At 46.4% G+C, this 19,954-nt stretch overlaps 1 protein-coding gene across 1 annotated transcript in view; it reads left to right on the plus strand.

Moving 5' to 3' along the window:
* Positions 1 to 19,954, plus strand: part of MAN2A1 (mannosidase alpha class 2A member 1) — a 1,212,885-nt gene that overhangs the window by 380,161 nt on the left and 812,770 nt on the right. The gene's annotated exons all lie outside the window — the stretch shown is intronic.

Consider the following 19,954-nt stretch of genomic DNA (forward strand, 5'->3'; position numbering starts at 1 on the left):
CGTTGACAGCAACAAGGAAATAGCAACATCAATTGGCCGAATGACCACTGCCATCACCCAGCTCTGCACCAGGTTGGATGACCATGAGCTGAGTCGTCGCAGGGATGCAAGAGTCACGAACAGGTCACTCAACCGCCTTGCGGCTGCGACTGCCCAGCTATGCCAACGTGGGGCAAACATGGAGGCCAGCCTCACACAGAACATGTCCGAGGTCACTAGGGGCATGGGCCGTATAACAACAGCCATGGAGACACTACTCATCTCCAACACCGTAGTGAATCCCGTCCTGGGCGAGGCTGGGGACAGCAGCAGCCGCAGCAGCCCGGCCAGCGCTGCGTCAGAGCCGCGCCGGAGCAGCAGGCGCTCAGCTGAAGCTGCAGGGCATTCTGAAGGGGGTGAGGTTCATCCCAGTGGGCCTGCTAAGCGCAGCAAAAAATAGGACTGCCACTGCGGGTGAGGCAACCCGGACATTGGACATTCCTACCCCTTGTTGTTTAACTTTTCTTTTGTTGCACATCAGTGCAGTAACGTTGATGCAACATTATTAAATTTAATTTCTGAACACATACATTGACCTGTTTGTGCATCTGTACTCACTCAGAAATAGTTGTCTGTGATCTCCTGACGCCTGTATCTGCCGTCAGATGGTGCAGAGACTCCAGCAGGTAGTGGTAGTGGGACAGCATTGTCATCGTCAGGGTCCTCGTAGTCGGATAACTCTACCTCAGTGCCTTTCCTGACTGCAAGGTTGTGTAACATTGCACAGACAGCAATAATCTTGCAGCAGGTGATGGGGGTATATTGCCTTGCACCTCCGCTCTTGTGCAGACATCTGAACCTGCTCTTCCAGATGCCAAAGGTCCTTTCCACTACGTTCCTCGTGCTTTTGTGGGCACGGTTGTACCTCCTTTGGCTGGGTGTTGAGGGGTTGAGGTAAGGTGTGAGAATGAACGAGCGTAGGGCATATGCACTGTCGCCTAGAAGGAGAAGGGGTAACATTACTCACATGCATACATGTATTTCACACTGCAATTTTGGTAATGGGGGTCTGACACTGTGTCTTACCTAGGAGGTATCCTTCGCCAAATTCCCCTGCCATCAGCCGTGCATAAATTCCGCTACTCTGGAAGATATAGGAGTCATGGGTACTCCCCGGAAACTTTGCAACCAGGTCAGTGATCACACACTTGGCATTGCATATCACTTGCACATTTATGGTGTGCCGTGACTTCCGATTGCGGTATACGTATTCGGTGTCAGCAGGGGGGCAAATCTGTATGTGTGTGCCATCTATGCAGCCAATGATGTGGGGGAATCTTGCCATCTGATAGAATTCAGCTTTTGTCTGTGCCAGTTCTGCATGGGTGGAAGGGAAGGAAATGTAGTGGGCCATCCTCTGGATCATGGCATCAAGGAACTTGTGGAAGAACCTTGACAGGCTGCTCTGGGTCACCCCTCCTGCCACAGCAACTACACTTTGATAGCTGCCAGACGCCAGCAGGTGTAGGCAGCATAGCACCTGCACCTGCACAGGGATTGCATGTGCCCTTGGGGTGGGGTGCTGCAACAGGGGTTGGAGGTCCCTGATGAGGTCTCTGATGGTGTCTGCCTCCAGCCTGTACCTCTGTAGGATCTCTGGATCTGTCAGCATGCACAGGGTCACCCTCTGCCTGTACACCTGCTCCTCTCTCTGCCATTCCCTCTCTCCTTCCTGCTGTAGCCGTAGCCGTCTAGCTATGACATAGAAAGCTGCCATGTTGCAAGTAGAACTGCATTTTGGGTCCTTTTTTATAGGTTGCACCTGGTTACCACCTGATTCCAATCCATGGTAATTTCCGACTCAGAAATACCGAATTTTGAGCAAAATCGGTATTTCTGTGCTTACCTACATCTCAATCTTAGGGTTTTCGCATGGAATCGGATTTTCACCGAATCGGAATATATACCAATTCGGCGATTTTACCGAATCGGAAAGTCACCGAGTCGGTCGGATTCCGATTCGGAAAAATGTAGGAATCGGAAAAATCTCCGAATAGGTAATCTACCGATTCGGAGATTTTTTCCGATTACTACTTTTTTCCGAATCGGAATCCGACCGACTCGGTGACTTTCCGATTCGGTAAAATCGCCGATTTCGCTGGATTTCGGCCTCCTACATCCCGTTGTCTGTATTCCGATCGGTAACGGCCGAAAATACCGATTTTCGGCCGTTACCGACCGACCTACATCGGGCCCTTAGTTTGCTAATGTAGTCTGCCACCACTCTACGTTTTACCGGTTAATTAAGCCCTTTTGTATTCAGTGAGAGTATGGGTAAGTGGAGCGTCATATTGAGTAAACATGGTCTCTTATAGTGTTGGGGGGATGTTTTGAGGGGGAATGACCTGCGCTTGAGAGTGCGGGTGAAATTCCTTTTTTTGATTGAGTTGTTTAATAAGAAGCAGCAAGGTTAATCCATAGGTGTGGATGTTGTTGTGGTGTAGAGTGGAGAGTGTACTGTGGTAGTGTAAGTCTGAGCACCACCCAGGTAGCCAAGAGAGAGATCAGAGGGGCCAGAGAGAACGCCCAGAAATAGAGTAGGAGAGAGAGAAAGGAGAGAAATGGAAAGCTAGAGTAACAACACAATCAAATAGTACTATAAAAAAAAGCAACAACCCCAATCCCTACCTACCCACCCTCCACCCATCCCCTGGAATGTGTAAAAGACGCATTCCCCAACCCTTATTCTACTTGGGACACACTGAGCCATAAGCTGGCCTGTCCTGCATATTAGTTGAAGTTGTTAAAAGTGAAAAAGCAAGGCAGAGATGCACCAATGGGCATGAGTAGTTTACCTATCGTGTTACGTACAAAGAGGTCTGTTAGGCTGACAGGGTTTGCTGCTTGCTGAGATTTTTAACTCTATCATTGTAGGGGAGCTGAGTTTTTAATAAGTTATAGGTGTGGTACACTATTGTTGTATCCTAAGACCCTTGTAATTAGAGATGTGTTGGAAGGTGGAGTTAGTCCATGTGACCTACTGAGATTGTGTTGTTGGACCATGTAAGGTACTGCAGGTGTTTCTGTAGATAAAGAAGCATTGGAGGGTTAACCTATGGAGTGAGAGGGATGTTTTGAGATGGCCATCTTTAGACTGAAAGGCCATGTCACGCGACAGAAGTCAGTGTAGGTAGCACACGTGGAGGGGTCTAATTAGCAATACTCCATCTCTGGCAAGTTACCTGGTCGACTGTCGACATATGACTGATGCATGTGTGTATTGCAACAGGTCTAAATAGAGTCTTCAGAGTTATACCCAGATCTCCAATTGGCTATGTGTATTGTACCTGTGAATGTCATTTTGAGACAGAGAACCAGAACATTTAAGCTGAAAACCTCAACAATTTAAGTTACAACATCAACAATTAGGCTGAGGTTATCGAACACGTAAGCTCAAAAGAAGTGCAAGGTTTCCCCTGTGAATGATGCATGAGGATCTTATTTATTTACCTTGGGGGCAGAGGAGCTTGTGTGTATTACAGTAAATCCGGCAGGGTGAGTCCAGGTTGGCACCATGGTACCAATCAGTTAGATTGTAAATGTTAATGTAATGTTAAAGACTGGAAACATTACCAATAGGATCTTGGAAACACCGTTCGAGGTACCTCGACGTAGTCGGGCAAGAACAGTACCAGTCCAGGTTGTCACTCTGACTAACAAGACAGCGGTATTGGGAAACAGTGAGCATTCCCAGTAGGGTCTCAGCAGAGAACTGATAGCATTCCAGAGGGACATTAGATTACCATAGCGGCAGGCATATAAGATTCCAGGAACAAATGTAGTTCCGCCGGATTCGTGAAGAACAGTGCCTTTCTTTGGATTATGGTACGGAATTTCAATGAGCCAGCAAGCCATATTGGATGTTGTGATCTTTGAGGGACTGGTGGAGGGCCAGAAAGCCCTTCCTAATGTACTCTATCTCTTATAAATGGTTCTGTGCGATGTTGACTCTGGGACCATTCCAGAGGAAGTGTTGAGCTTTTTAGATCCCGGCTTAGAGACGCGCGAAGCGTGTTCTCGGCAGAGAACTATAGCAATCGTTTCAGCCGACAAAGGGAGACAAGAGCTGGGCACGCGCCCAGCTTTTTGAATGGGAGAGGGAGCGACAAGAGCTGGCCACGCCCGGATTTGGTAGAGCGCACGCTCACAGCGCCAGCTTCTCCGCTGCGCACCGATGACTGCTCTCCCCCCTCTCGCGCCCCCGTCCATGCCGCGGAGCCCACCCGGCGCAGCCGACATGGACAGCAGCACCATCAGCAAAGACCAGCCCAGGGCCGTCTCGACCGGGCCCGCGGGGGAAACTAAACCCAAGAGCGGTGAGTAGATACTTGGGCGTGTGTGTGTGAGTATACCTCTCTTCTCCGTATTCGTGTTGCTGCTTGTTTTCTGTCCCAAACACACACATCAGCCCTTGAGTCCTAATGCAGGAGACCTTTCACCCGCTGAGCTATCCATCCAGCGCATACATATCACCCTGCTTCTGGGGCGCTGCCTCCTCAAACTGCACCCCGTCTTCCCCGCACAGAGAAATTCTTCGTCAAACCCGAGAGGTGCGTGGTTACCTTAACCGCTTTGTGGAATGCGATCGCGAGGTAATCTGGACACGAAACATTGCACTGTTGTAATGAGCGCACAGAAAACAAAGCCTTGTAAACCTTACACACAACCACACGATTCCAGCAAGGCACACCCTCAGATGGGACTGACACGGAGGGGACGTTAAATCTAGTGACAGCAAATACCCCGGGGATATCTAGCGGTGTCCCACAGCCTGTTGTAAAACCCAACACAAGCGAGTACATTTCTAACTCATTCTGTCAGCCTTGTACGGGTGAAAGCCAATGAGCCAGCTGCATGTAAAAGACCACTGCAACACGTGCATTAACTACTGAGGTACTTTACTGATACAGCCCTCGGTGCACACTAATGTATACAGGTGGACTGCTGTTCGACTCCGTTTATGGCCGAAGCTTACTGGGCTAATTCCATACCCCCAGTGGGACGGGTATGCTCAGACGTGAGTCCCGTGCTCTCATTGTATGATTAAAGTCCTGTTGGGCAGGGACAGAGACCGCAGGGAATGTACTGCTGAATATCGACATACAAAAATATCTGGGGCAGAAAATCAAGGGAAAATATTGAAATATAAGTCCTAAGAAGGGAAGTATAGATTTACTATTCCTTTTTTTATTTTTATTTTTTTTTAATACTTTTTTTTTATTTTTTGCATCACGGGGAACAGCAAACTTATTATACAGGAAAACATAAACAGAAAATACTAAAGCTAATCCACAGCAGAGTAATAATAAGGTAACAGAATGATTAAAGAAACAATTTTATGACATAATTAATCCCCACATTCTGCCCACTTTCCGTTTAGTCTGTAGACACCTTGTATTTGCAAGAGAATGTTCCATGTTGTGTATTTCCTTAACAAGACTCCACCACTCCATAACCATTGGTGAGTTTGGTTGAACCCAGACTCTAGCAATAGTCAGTCTAGCACAGGTAATTAAAATGTTCAGTATATGTTATGTTATGTTAATTGAATTTTTTGAGCGCACAGCTGCCCCAGCAAAGGGGCGTCCCGGCGCTATATCTGAAGGAGGTAACATAACCAACAACGCAGAAGGGGTAGTAGAAGATTAATAAGATAAAGGAAAAAGATAAGTCTTAACAGCTTTCCTGAATAAAAAAAGGTCATCTAAAGAACGTATGTAGAGGGGGAGTGCGTTCCACAATTTGGAGGCCAAAACCGCAAACGATCGGCCACCCAGTCTACATTTTTGGAACCGGGCAACAACTGCCAAATTTTGGCCGGCAGAACGGAGGCTGCGCAAAGGGGTGTATGGAGTCAAAAGGTGCTGGAGGATGGTGGGAGTGTCAGTTTTAAGAATTTTATACGCAAAACAGAGGGTTTTAAACACATTATTTTCCCCTGACACTCCCACAAATACATCTTTTAATGAAAGTATAACAGAACTACCAAGTTTAGTAAAGATAACTTTGGTTACTCCATTCCAAAATTCAGCAAGGTTCAGGCAAGAGAAAAACATATGAATGATATCAGCCCCCCTTAAATGGCATTTTGGGCATTTTGTACGATCGCTGAAGTTATTATTTACTGCCCATTTAAGAATCCGATCCGGTGTATAGTACAATTGACATATATTTTTAAATAGCTGCAACTTAAGATTTGAAGATTGGACAGCAAGATTAAGGCTATTTAAAGAGGAGGTGATAAGATCTGGTGTTATTTCCATTGCCAGCTTGCTAGTCCATATTTCCGCCAGTTTAGGAATATCATTAGTGTTATATCCTGAAAATATTTTATACCCTATACTAATCAGTGCTCTATCTGCTTCTCTGTAAATACAATTCCAAACTTCAGATTCTGTCAGAGAGGTAAGTTCTATCTTCCTCAGAAAGTAATCCCATATCTGATAGTATTTAAACCTAGCCCCTTCTGACAGTTTATAACAGGCCTTCAGTCTTTCAAATGATAAGAATCCCCTATAGTCGTATAAATCTCCAAGCAGATTAATGCCACATTTTGAAAAAACAAAAAACACAGTTGATGGACAGAATGTAGAACAATGTCTTACAATCACCCCAGTACAAAGATCTGGGCCTAAATCCATCGTTTTTTTGCACTCCACACCACCCTAGGTCAGACAATGGCTTTATGCAAATCAGCCTTGACCCTGTGCCCCATGGGAACAGTCCAGCCCGAACTACCAAGCCATGTCTTTCCCAGACCGGAATCAAGCATCCAAGGACTGGTTTCTGACTATCAGCCTTCTTCAGCCTGGATAGCTTGACTCCAGTGGTGTGGAGAGCCACCTATTGTATCCTGAAAAATTTCAGGAAAACCTGGGTTAAACCATAGACTGGTTTTATCATGAAATAAAGATAATTTACTCTTGGTAAGAATGGAGCGCCAAATATAAACGGTATCCCGCACCGTCTTAAACTTTACGCGTTTGAAATGATTGGGGTCATTTAATCTGTAAAAAAACATGATTGTGTCTGCTCCTAACAAAAATTTGTGGAAATATAAACATTTATCAGGGATCAACAAACTACGAAAGCGAGTCAAAAAAGAGGACCAGTAATAATATCTAATATCTGGAAGGCCCAGTCCATCTTGATCAAATGGAAGTTTAAGAAGTGAAATAGCTCGCCGAGCTTTCTTATAACCCCAGATAAAGCTACTAATAATACCTTCTAATCTGTGAAAGTAAGAATTATTTACCCTTAGGGGGATAGAGCGAAAGAGATATAGATATTTCGGTAGTATTTTCATTTTAACCAAATTTATACGGCCAATAATACTAAGTGGTAACTTGTGCCATTTCTTAAATAATATAGCGGTTTCCTTTTATAGCGGTTCGTAATTTAATGCCACAATTACATCAATATTTGAAGAAATTTTTACCCCCAAATAAGTTGCTACATCGCATATCCCTATCACCGAAGTTGGTAATTGATGATTCAGGATAATTTGGGTTTTACTGGTGTTAAGTCGATAGCCTGACACTAAGCCATATTTCCCTGCTTCTACTAAAATGCCAGTCATAGTTTCAGACACATTCGTAGAGAAAACGGCGACGTCATCCGCATAAACAGTTATATCAAGAGAGTTTGGGCCATTTACACAAGGGTTAATAAGAGCTTGAAGTGCAATCAGGAAAGGTTTCATCCCTAGAGCAAATAGTAAGGGGGATAAAGGACACCCCTGTCGCGTCCCGCGCCTAATCATGAAAGTAGAAGAGCATTTTCCCATATAGCAAACCTTTCCCAGCGGCATATCATATAATGATTGAATCCATTTCAGAAATTGTCCTTTTATACCAAACGCCTGCAGCACTGCCCATATGAAGTCCCACCCCACTCGGTCAAATGCTTTCTCTGCATCTAGTAAAATTATACCGAGCGGGGTGAGCTTTGTTCTTGCCAGGTCGAATGCAGAAATGGCCATATTGATGTGTGCCGTGGTGTCTCTTTTTGGTATAAACCCATGTTGTTGGGACGATATCATGTGAGACATTAATGGTGCCAGCCGGGTTGCCAATATTTTAGCAAAAATTTTTGCATCGCTATTAATAAGCGAGATTGGTCGATAGGAGCCTCTCTCCTGCGGTGGTTCACCCTTTTAAAAAAAAAAGATGATTTGAGTGAGGTTTTACGACTTTGGGGCTTGCTCTCCATTACCGATTGCTTGAATAACTTTAATAAACAATGGGATCAGCTCTTCCATACAGTTTTTATGTAACTCTAAAGGGATACAATCCTCTCCTACAGCTTTGCCAGTTTCTAAGGAATTAATGGCTGTTCTAATCTCTGCTGCTGTGATATCAACCACTAACTGATCGGATTGTTCAACCTCTAAAGTTTTAACTTTATTTGCTATTATGTAGTTTTTGATATTATCTTCCTTAACTACAGCTTCTGGCGTGTAAAGCTCTTGGTAATAGGATGCAAATTGTTGCAGTATTAATTTAGGGTCTTTAAAGATCTGATTATTATCTCCTTTGATTTCCTTGATAGCATTTTGAGCACGATCTTCAGCCACTTTATAAGCTAGAACTTTGCCAATTTTTTCGCCATTTTCGTACTGGTTGAGTTGATGTTTTTTTAATTTACTGATGCTTTTTTCTCTAAAGATGTTTTTCATTGTTACCTTTAATTCAACCAATTTAAAATTTAAAGCTTCCAGATTTGCTACCCCGGTTAGTAGAGATTCAGATATTTGATGTTCAAGATCAAGTATTTCGGCAATCATTTGCTCATTTTGAAGTTGACGCTCTCTATTCTGCCGCCATATATACTGTTGTGTAAATCCACGTATGCTAGCCTTGCATGCATCCCACACTGTTAAAGGTAAAGCTGAATAGATATTTATGTCTATAAACTCCTTTATCTGTTCTTCCAGTCGCTTCACAAAATCAATATGCGTGAATAGATATCTGGGAAAAGAAAAAAGACGAGGTATAGGTCTCTCTGTTGATATCTCAAATGTCAAAATAATTGGATTATGATCCGAGGTTACTCTTGGACATATTGTAATAGTGCTAGTTTCAAGGATGGAGTCTGTAACCCAGATCATATCTATGCGTGAGCATAATTTATGTGCAGCAGAATAATACATATAGCCAGGTACCCTGGGGTGTAGACATCTCCATGCATCCTTAAGTAAATGAATTGTAGCAAGATCTATAATTGCCGCCCTAGTCTTCCTCATTCTCTGAAATGAGCCTTTTCGAGTTGTATCTAAGGGACTTGTACCTTATACAATGCATTTAGTAAAATGTTTAGTATGGAATGTGGCAGGCCTAAATAGCAGGATCAAAAGAAACCTTGTGTACGAGGAGCTCAGGATGTATAATCCTCAGATAGTAGTTATCACTGAAACGCATATAAGGATAAAAAACTACTAAAACAACTTGGATATGATATTATGGTATGTACTGAATTTAATGCTTCTATTCGGGGGGTGGCAATATTAAAACACAGACATTTTAAGGTAGAAATAAATAGGACATTAACTGATAAGGCTGGTAGGTGGGCAATAGTACAGATAATACGGGAAGGTCACAAATATACCATCTGTGGGGTGTATGCATCAAATCAAGATGAACCAAAAATCATTGATCAAGTGAATATGGAATTACTTTTATGGGATGGGGAGTATATTGTGCTTGGGGACTTAAACTGTATTATGAACTAGATTTACTATTCTATTCCTAAGTCCACATCTACATACCTTGAAGATTTATGTATCACATAGATACATATATGTGAATGTAGGGACAAAAAATCTAGACTCTGCTGATATTTTGTTCAATATTTTGTCAATGATACTCTCCATATTCTGACTTCGATATTTAGTATGCACATGCACCACAGTGCAGTGTGGTCCATACCATAAATATATGTCTTTGAATCTCCACACTTGCAGTACCTTTAACATAGTGGGTCTAGAGCGGGACTCAGTTGATGGAGACATCTCATTTTGGCCTCATACTGATATTTTGTAAATGCTACGTTTGGTAATAATGCTAAATTAATATTAGAAATGTTTCACATTTTGCAGACTCTCACTGCTATGCTCCCAATGAAACACAGGCTTGAACTGTTTACAAGTGTGGACGCTTGGAGAACCACTTTCAATGACCTGAACATTTGAGTGCTTCAAAGGTTATCTGAACAATTTGCCCCCGGCCTACGAGCAACCTAAACTTAGTTTTCTAAAAGTTGAAAGGTTTGAGTACAAATGAGTACAAATATTTTTGTGATGGCCTGCGGCAGCATTTTATAGACAAAATATCCAGAATGTATGAGGATATTGTATGAAGCTTAAAAGTCCCTTCTAACCACATCATCCCAACCCAAGCAGAGTGACAGCAGAGTGAGAGTGACAACATGAGTGACTGCAGTGTGAGAGTGACTGCATGAGTGAGAGTGACTGCATGAGTGAGAGTGACTGCATGAGTGAGAGTGACTGCATGAGTGAGAGTGACTGCATGAGTGAGAGTGACCGCAGAGGGAGAGTGACCGCATGAGTGAGAGTGACTGCATGAGTGAGAGTGACTGCATGAGTGAGAGTGACTACAGAGGGAGAGTGACTGCATGAGTGAGAGTGACTGCATGAGTGAGAGTGACTGCATGAGCGAGAGTGACTGCATGAGCGAGAGTGACTGCATGAGCGAGAGTGACTGCATGAGCGAGAGTGACTGCATGAGTGAGAGTGACTGCATGAGTGAGAGTGACTGCAGAGTGAGAGTCACTGCAGAGTGAGAGTGACTCAGCAGTGTGAGTGTTCCAGAGGGAGCAGGGTATGCTTTTGCGCTTACACAGTGCACTAACACACATGAGCTAAAACACAGAACAGTTGAACACTTGTCTTGGGAGCTTCATGGAGGCAGCCGGCCCACTTTGAGGGGAACAGCAAGGAGGGGACGCCCCAACCAATCAAGCACAACTACTCACAACCTACGGTACGATTACAACACAGGCCAAAGGGCAGAGCTAGGTCTTTTCGCATTACGTAGGGTGAGCAGTGTGTGAGTGTGTAGGGTGAGCAGTGTGTGAGCATGCAGGGTGAGCAGTGTGTGAGCATGCAGGGTGAGCAGTGTGTGAGCTAACCATTCACAAACAATGTTTATATACCAATTGCAAATTACAAAAATAAAATAATGCAAAGCATTGTCATGTACAATGCCTGTAACTCAAACTTTAATGCAGCGAGACCTATTGCATTGTAAATGCTTGTCTCATATGTGCAAGCATGGCTTCTGCGTGGTAGTATATTAAAGGTGTAAATATCATGGGTTTCGGAGACTAGTTAGGAGGGTAAGAACGCCACTTGCCCATAGACTCTAAAAGTCGGTTGAATTTGATTCCAAGGGTGCGGGGTATCCAGGCCTACAGAAATTCAATACAGGAGTTCTCCTTGTCTTCCACCTTTTCTGGGAGCCCAAATATTCGCAATTACCTCTGCAGTTGCGTTCCTCCAGCTCTGATGTGTCTTTAATCAGAGATTTGAACCTAGTGGTGGCTGCATCTACTCTTTTCTCAGAGGATGCAAAATCCTCAAGCGTGCCAATCCTTATGTCTGCTTCTGTAAGTCTGCCTGCCATACATGGAACATCATTCCGTAAGGCGTGAAGGTCGTGATGCATAGCATCTGTGTTGTCCTTTGTCTCTTGGGCCAGATCATGTGGGGCTGCGAGTCGTTGAAGTATCATTTACAGGTCTGCTCTTGGGTCTGTTTTTGGTTAGATCAGTGAGTCTGGCACTGGGGGCTCTGCCTTAGCTCGTTTTAGCATTGACTTATTGTATTTAGAGTCTTTATTGTCTCTGGAATCGTTACCTCTATGATCTGTCATCGTAGAGATTAAAGTGGTCAAACGAATTCGTTGTTTAGTCGCTTAATGGTGCCGGTCAGTTATTTATAGCAAAAAATGGGGACTCCCTCTAATAATGCTTCAGGCCAGGGAAGAGAGGGGATTAAAGGTTACACATTACTGTATCTTTCCCTCATAGCCCGTTATTCATTCTCCTCGAACATTGTTCATATACATTTGGACTGACATCTAGATACAACAGTGACAATTATAGTCATCTCATTATTATTTTACTTTATCAAAACCTTTTATTTTTTTTTAGGATTATTATTTTCTTTATATTTTTTAAGAACACATTATGCATAGTTCATCTCAATTTGCAAAGTCATAAATACATTTCTCCTAGTCAATGGTTATTTAAATCTAAGAAATTACATAAGCAAAAACATAACCAAAAACTATTTTTTGAAAAAGACACACACAATAACAATACCCCTGGTTCTCTTCCAGGGGATCCTCATCAAAGTCATAAGCACATGAATATTCCCGCCCATGTGCGGGACCCCGGAAAACATATATCATATATATGTAGCTCTACATATATGTATAAATACATATATAAAAACACCCAATGCAGACCTCTCTGGAAAAAGCTGAACAATGCTGCAATAGAATACTTTGCACATAAATACATTCCAATAAAGCAGGTAGAAAGAAAACCTTTGAAAACTGCTTTATTATACAGTAGAAAACGTAATCCTGCAAGGAAAATGAAAGCATTGTCAGCACATAGGCTGCATTGTAGAACAAACCATAGAGTAGAAAGCTGAAAAGCCAACTCATATAGATAGTAACAGAAAATCTGGCACTGTGCATTTAAGGCAGGCATGACCCCTAGCTCCCATCATGCCTCAGGGGTGACAGTTAGGTCAGTTGTTCTTTCCGGCTCTTTCTGACAGGACCCTGGTCTCTACAGCTCTACTTCTTTCTGATTTTTTGTCAGAAATTACTTCACTTTTTGAGGTTCAACCTCTTTACTTTGACGTTTTTTCAGTGTTGAAGTGTTTTTCTACTGTTTTTGAAGGGTTTTGGCATTATTTTCCATTCAGAAATGCCTTCCCTATTCGATGCTTGCCCTTCCTGTGGCAAAAACAGACTCTCATTCAGTCTGTATTTTATGTTTGCCGTCAGACCATGATTCTCATACCTGCCAGCATTGTAAACTCCTGTCCAAAAGAACTTTTTTTTTTTTTTTTGAAACTGTTTACTGAAAATAGAAACATGAAAACAAACTAAAACATAGCAAGGCATTACAATAGAAATGTGTCCCCAATTAGCCCGTGGGTGGGGGTTACAGACGCAAATCAGATATCATCACAAACAATAAATCGGGGGGAGGGGGGGGGGAAGGAGACCAGAAGTATACAAAACAGTTATATTCCTGCGGAGGAAACATCAGGTTGGGAGGAAGACAAATCAATATCACATTCCGATATGGGGGGAGCACAGATATCGCCACGATATGTGTTCCACTGAGTCCAGATCTTCCCCCCATTTGCCAGGTTTGCCACGGGAAACATAAACCGTTTCTTCTCGAAACATGCACCAATCCATGTTTTGTTTCCACCCCAGGACTGTTGGAGGCCTCTGGGCGCCCCATAGTTGGGCAATGTCACGCTTGGCAATCATGTTACCTAAGGTTGCCCATCGAAGCTGCGCCAGATTGTAATCATTCGGCTCCCAGACGTTCAACAAGCACCTTCGCGCTTCAGGCATCAGTCGCACACCCGTAACCTCGCTCATTACCGCATGTACTCGATTCCAATAGTTCAGCACAACAGGACATTCCCAAAGCATATGAAGAAACGTAGCCACCATGCCGCATCCACGCCTGCACAATCCATCCGCCGAGAACCCCATTCGCACCAGACGTGGACCAGTCACATACACCCTATGCAGAATTTTGAGTTGGACAAACCGAAGGCGTGCCGGAATAGCCACCTCTTTCGGGGAAGAGATCGCGGCTTGCCAATCTTCATCATCAAGCTCCAGACCATCACTGGTCCACAACCCTCGGAGGTCTTCCAATAAATCAATCCTGGTATTAATCAGTTTTTCATAAATGAGCGAAATAGTGCTATCGGGGATATGCCCATCTAGTATCCGATCTTCAAGCGGGGATGCTTCCGGCACGTCCGAGCCTCGGGGAAAAACAGACAAGATTGCGTGCCGGATTTGCGCATATCAAAAAGATTCCTTGTCATTCAATCCATACTCAACTTTCAATTCCTCAAACGTTTTGATTCTATCCTTGACCCACACATCATCAACCCTGCTGATCCCAATCATGTCCCACCGATCGAATCCCTTCGATTGCCAAAGGGAGCCAAGTTTATCCGAGGCATAGAGTGGAGTAGCCCGGGTCAGCCTGTCAGCCCATCCCGTGGCCGCCGTAGCTCGATACCACACCTGTACCGCCGTTTTAGTGGGACCCGTCAGAGATCTACCGGCTGACTTCGCGTATAAAGCCCTGTTGTAATCGCCGCCGGGCAGCAACCATTTATCCATCGCAAAAGCCGGGTTTAGTGAATGAGCATAAGCGCCGTGGTTGATGGCCCCTAGTTGAGAGGCCCAATAATAGCGTCGGATGTCAGGGAGGGCGATGCCACCATCATACCAAGGGAGCGTGAGTTTCGAAAGAGCTATACGAGAACGGCCCCCCCATATCAACTGCCGCTGTAAACTTTCAATCTCCCGGAAATAACCGGCTGGTACTATGTCAAGCGTGTTTTGCAACGCATACAGAAATCGGGGGAGCGACATCATCTTAAACAACGCCGCTCGTCCCAGGGGAGAGAGAGGAAGTCTGTTCCACGTTTCTCTATCCGCTCGAAGACGTCGGAGAGGGGGCAGCAAATTGCGCTCGTAACGGAGCGTGGGGTCCAGGGTAACAAAGATTCCCAGATATTTAAATCCCTCGAGTACCACCGAAATCGGACATCCACGAGGTAGGAGGGGAGCTTCGCCGGAAAGAACATAAATGCACGATTTCGACCAATTGATGACTAGACCGGAATTTTTATTGAAAGAAGTCAAAACGTCAAAAAGGACGATCAACGACTTTCGAGGCGACGTAAGGTATAAGAGTATATCATCTGCGTATAGAGATATACAGTCTTCAAATCCCGGTGACCATCTGATACCCTTCAAGGATGGCTCCCATCGCAACCAAGCCGCCAATGGCTCTAAAGCAAGAGCAAACAGAAGTGGGGACAGAGGACAGCCCTGGCGTGTACCCCTACCAAGCGCGAAGGAGGCCGAAACACGCCCATTCACCACTACCTGGGCCAAAGGATCAGTATAAAGCAGTTGCACCCAACGGATAAAGGCGGGCCCAAAACCGAATTTAGAAAGGACCGCCCAAAGATGAGGCCACTCCAGCGTATCAAACGCCATAGTGGCGTCTAGAGACGCCAAGATGGCCGACTCCCGCAGAGTCCCCGCTCGCGCCAGGACTCCATGGAGGCGCCGAAGATTAAGTGCCGTATTGCGATGTGGTATAAAGCCGGATTGGTCCGGGTGAACAAGATCTCCTATAACAGAAACTAAACGAGTAGCAAGAACTTTGGCCAAGATCTTAGGTTCAACATTGATAAGGGAAATAGGTCTGAAGGATTCGCAGCGGTCACGCGGCTTTCCCTCCTTATGGATAACCACTATGGAGGCTAACCGTTGATCAGGAGGAAGAGACCCTCTCTCAAGGGATTCCAAAAACATCGATCACAAATTCGGCGCCAGTACGTCCGGACGGAGCTTGTAAAGCTCAATGGGGAGTCCATTAGGGCCCGAGGCCTTCCCGGAGCGGATCGATCGGATAGCGGTCGCAATTTCATCAACCGAGAGCGGAGCTTCCAGCAGGTCCCGTTCCGGGCCAGACAAGCATGGTAGTGAGATATCACGTAGAAGCAAACGGGAGTCCTGCTCTGGTCTATCGGACACAGGGGAGTACACTACTCGAAAATGATCGGCGAACCGGGCAACAATCCCAGCAGGGTCAGTGATATTTTCACCATTCACACCAACTATGACAGGGATAACTCGACTCGCGCATTCTCTCCTATCCAACCAAGCAAGCAATTTCCCAGCTTTATCCCCCACATCATACAGACGCCCCTGCTGTTCACGACTCATCTCTTTCGCAGCGTCAGTCACAAGTGCTCTATATTCGTGCTGTTTTAGGTCTAACAAGTGCAGCTTCTCAGGGGAGGCTCCAGGATCCAACTCTCCCTCAAGGATGGAAAGTTCAGTTTCAAGACGGACAACCTCCTCCCGCTTACATCTCTTAACATTGCTAATCGATGAGAGGGCTTGTCCCCGAATGACAGTTTTATACGTCTCCCACAAGGAGACAGAAGAAGACACTGAACCCACATTTTCGGCAAAGTAACAATCGATCGCTTTAAATAATTCCACTCTAATCTTAGGATCACGGAGATACCATGGGTTAATCGGGGCAACCCGACCTCCTGACCCCAGACGAGCGTTCACAACTAACCACAGCGGGGAGTGATCCGAAATACCCCTGGCAAGATGTTTCACCTCCCCTATGAGGGAAGCCTGGGAGGAGGGCATCAAAACATAATCCAATCTTGAAAGGCTGCCATGGGCCCCGGAATGAAAAGTGTACTGCCGTTGCCCAGGATGATGTAAACGCCAGCAATCAGTTAGCCCCAGTGCCTCCAAGAAGTCCCCCAGCCAGGATTGAGATTTAACGAGGACTCGGGGAGGGTGACGATCATACATGCCAGACACTACTGAATTGAAATCTCCCCCTACTACAAGCACACCCTCGGGTACTCCCAGGATAACTTTCCCCAGATCAGCATAGGTCGTAGTTTGGAGGCCTGGGGGTATGTAAACCGAGAGCAAAGTAATGACCCTCCCTTCCCAACGGGAGCCGGAAGTGAAACCCGAGTGGGCTATGAGACGGTATCCACGCCTATTCATGGCGTGGCACGTATTACCAAGCAAGTGCGTTTCTTGAAGCAGAACCACATCCGGAGACAAGCGTTTTAGCAACTGCAATACCACCCCCCGTTTAATCCTGTCTCCCAACCCATTTACGTTCCAACACAGAATGCTTAGTCCCCTATCCCCCATCCCAAAATCCACCCCAGGTCTCCCCCCACACCAGCCGCGACACTGCAACATAGGAGATCATCAGTACTATGCCTTGAATAAAACAAAAAAACTTAAAGTTGAACCCCCCAACCCCCCCGAACAACATCATACCCCCCACCCTGCACCCCTGCGTAAGACTCGAAAGCCACCCCAACTTGCAGTGTGCCTGTCGCCCTAACATACAACTAATCTACGAAAAGAACCCCAGAGGAGGAAGACACACCCGACCCCCTCCCACACCCCAGTAAGACAACACAATAGCGGACAATCGTAGCATAGCATCAAACCACTGCCGAAAGTCAATACGTTGGTCCCGGAGCCGATTCACTCCCTATTCCTGCTCCATCAGGCCGCCCTCTGCTCCACCGGAGTGTTCCGAATGATCAAATTGTTCCTGTACAGGGGGCAGCGAGTCCAACCAGTCACTAGCAGCTCCAGGATGGCCAAAGAAAAATGTTCTGTCATTGTGAACCACACGCAGACGAGCCGGGAAAAGCATGGCATATTTCATGGCTCTCTCTCTCAGTCTCTTCTTCACTCCTTGAAATCCCAGTCGCTGCTTCTGAACCTGTTGGGTGAAGTCCGGGTAGAAGCTGACCGCGGCGTTTTCATATTTCGTAGGGCCCGATGTGCGGGATGCCTGCAGGATCGCATCTCTGTCTCGAAAGTTAAAGATCCGCGCAATGATGGGGCGCGGAGAAGCTCCCAACTGGGGCGGGCCACTTGGGATGCGGTGGGCCCGTTCCACTGCAAAAAACTTGCTTAGGCCCTTGGGCGCTAGGTGATTCAAGACAAGGTCCTCCACCAGTAGGTCCACCGCCGACGAGTCCGTCGTCTCCGGGACACTAACCAACCGGACGTTGTTCCGCCGTGCGCGGCCTTCAAAATCGTCCAAGCGTCGGGAGAGGTAGTCACGGGCGGATCTCAAATTACCGACCTCCGTCTGTAATTCAGAGACGTCGGCGACAAGACTGGATGTCTTCAAGTCAAGGGATTTGACCTTCTCGTTAGTCTTTGCGAGGTCTGCCCTGATCAGAGTAACATCTATAGCAACCGTGTCAAGCTTGTGGGTCAGGGCCTCATACTGTTGTCCCAACACGGCCTTCATCCCAGCAATGGCGCACATGACGTCTTTCAACGACGGTTCTTCACCCAACAGGGAGTCATCCCCAAAGGTGGCCGGAGGCTTAGTCATGCCGCTCGGAGATCCCTTAGTGAGGGTATAGCGATCCATAACGTTGGACTGCACAGGACCTCCCCGAGTTGCCGGTCTGGTCTTGCGTCTCTCCGCCTCGGGCTTAGTGGCCATTTTAGGTCGTGCGCCCCGGAGGGTATTTTGAGACCTAGTAAAAATGGCTACACTCGATGCGCCCGGATCAATTCTGAAAATAAGTGGAGGGCCGGCCACTGATCAAAGTGCGGCGAAAGTCTAGATCACCAAGCGATGACGCGACATTGAAAGAAGCAAGTAACCAGGGCGACCAAGGCAAAGTCAGTGAGGCCAGACCACAGGAATCGAAACTGAAAGTAGAAGACCGGGCATGGGAGCCTCGCCAGGGCCGTTGTTGTTCGATTACCACTGGGCTGGCCGAGAAAGCAAGCCCGGGGCAGTACCCTGGAGCAGGCCAGAAATGTTCAAAAGTCCTTATCTTCGGCTTCCGTGGGCCAATTCGCAGTTCGAAAACGGATAAATGATCAGCAAGGTCACGACCACAAAAGCCCGTCGTCTAAATCAGGATAAGATGCAGGATAATCGGTGGAGGTGGCGAAGGTCTGGGCGCTCTGAGCTCACGCGACCATCTTGGGTGCGCGCTAAGCTCCTCCTCCCAAAAGAACTTTAAAGGACAGAGAGAGGATTCACCTCTATGGCCTTGCAGAGAGAAGAAGATCATCTTCTAGAGGCAGGTCACCGCTGAGCAAGAAGAAAGAAACATCGGCGTCGGGCTTGGCGCCTCAAATCCCTTCTTCAGCGATGAAAACGGCGACAAAAAGACCATCGGCAGTGGACTCGCCGTCGAGAGAAGATCGGTCGTCGTCGAGGATCACAGGTACGTCGAGACCTCCGTCGTCGTCACACGGGCGACAATCGCCGTCGAGGCTACGATCTCCGTTGGTGCGGGCTCGCACAACGTCGAGAGATAGGTCTCTGTCGTCGCGGCGACGTTCGACGTCTAGACATGCTCCGTTGTCGCAGGGTCACCGGCGACCGACGTCGAAGCGTAGAACTCCGTCGACGTCAACCAGGCGATTGTCGACGTTGAGCAAGCCTACGCCGTCGCAGGACCATCAGCGACCGGCGTCGAAGCATACTTATCCATCGACGTCATCCAAAAGGCGCTCGACGTCAAGACAAGTACCATCCCCTCCGTCGGCGTCAAGATGACGTTCGACGTTGAGGCAGAAGTCGACATCGAGACCAAGGAAGTCGACTTCGAGGGATCGTTCGACGTCGAGAAGGTTTTCTCCGTCGAACAAGTCATCGGGGAGGCCTCAGGCACGTTCTTCTCCTAAGGCAAGATCTAGAGGCTCCAGTCATTCGGTGTCCGGTCATACGACATCGAGGCATTCAAGAACGACGTCGAGGAGACGTTCGAGACCCAGAGTCTCCCTTATCTCCCCATATCATTCGGTGGCATCCTCATCCTCCGTCCCTCCTGACAAAGAGTAACTTGATAGAATTGGGACATGCGTTATACTCATCAACCGTTAGTGACTTTTGGATGCCATGATGCTGACTAACCAGGTACTAGGGCTACGGTTGCCAGGTGCATTTTGTCACCCATTGCAGCTGTATCTGGAGCTCATACTTAATCATGGCTAATGCAGTATTGTTGTCATTTTCCAGAAAGCTACTTGTCAGAAACGTGTACGACAGGAAGATACAT

Source organism: Lissotriton helveticus, chromosome 2_1, assembly GCF_964261635.1.
Source record: "Lissotriton helveticus chromosome 2_1, aLisHel1.1, whole genome shotgun sequence".
Taxonomy (NCBI): domain Eukaryota; kingdom Metazoa; phylum Chordata; class Amphibia; order Caudata; family Salamandridae; genus Lissotriton; species Lissotriton helveticus.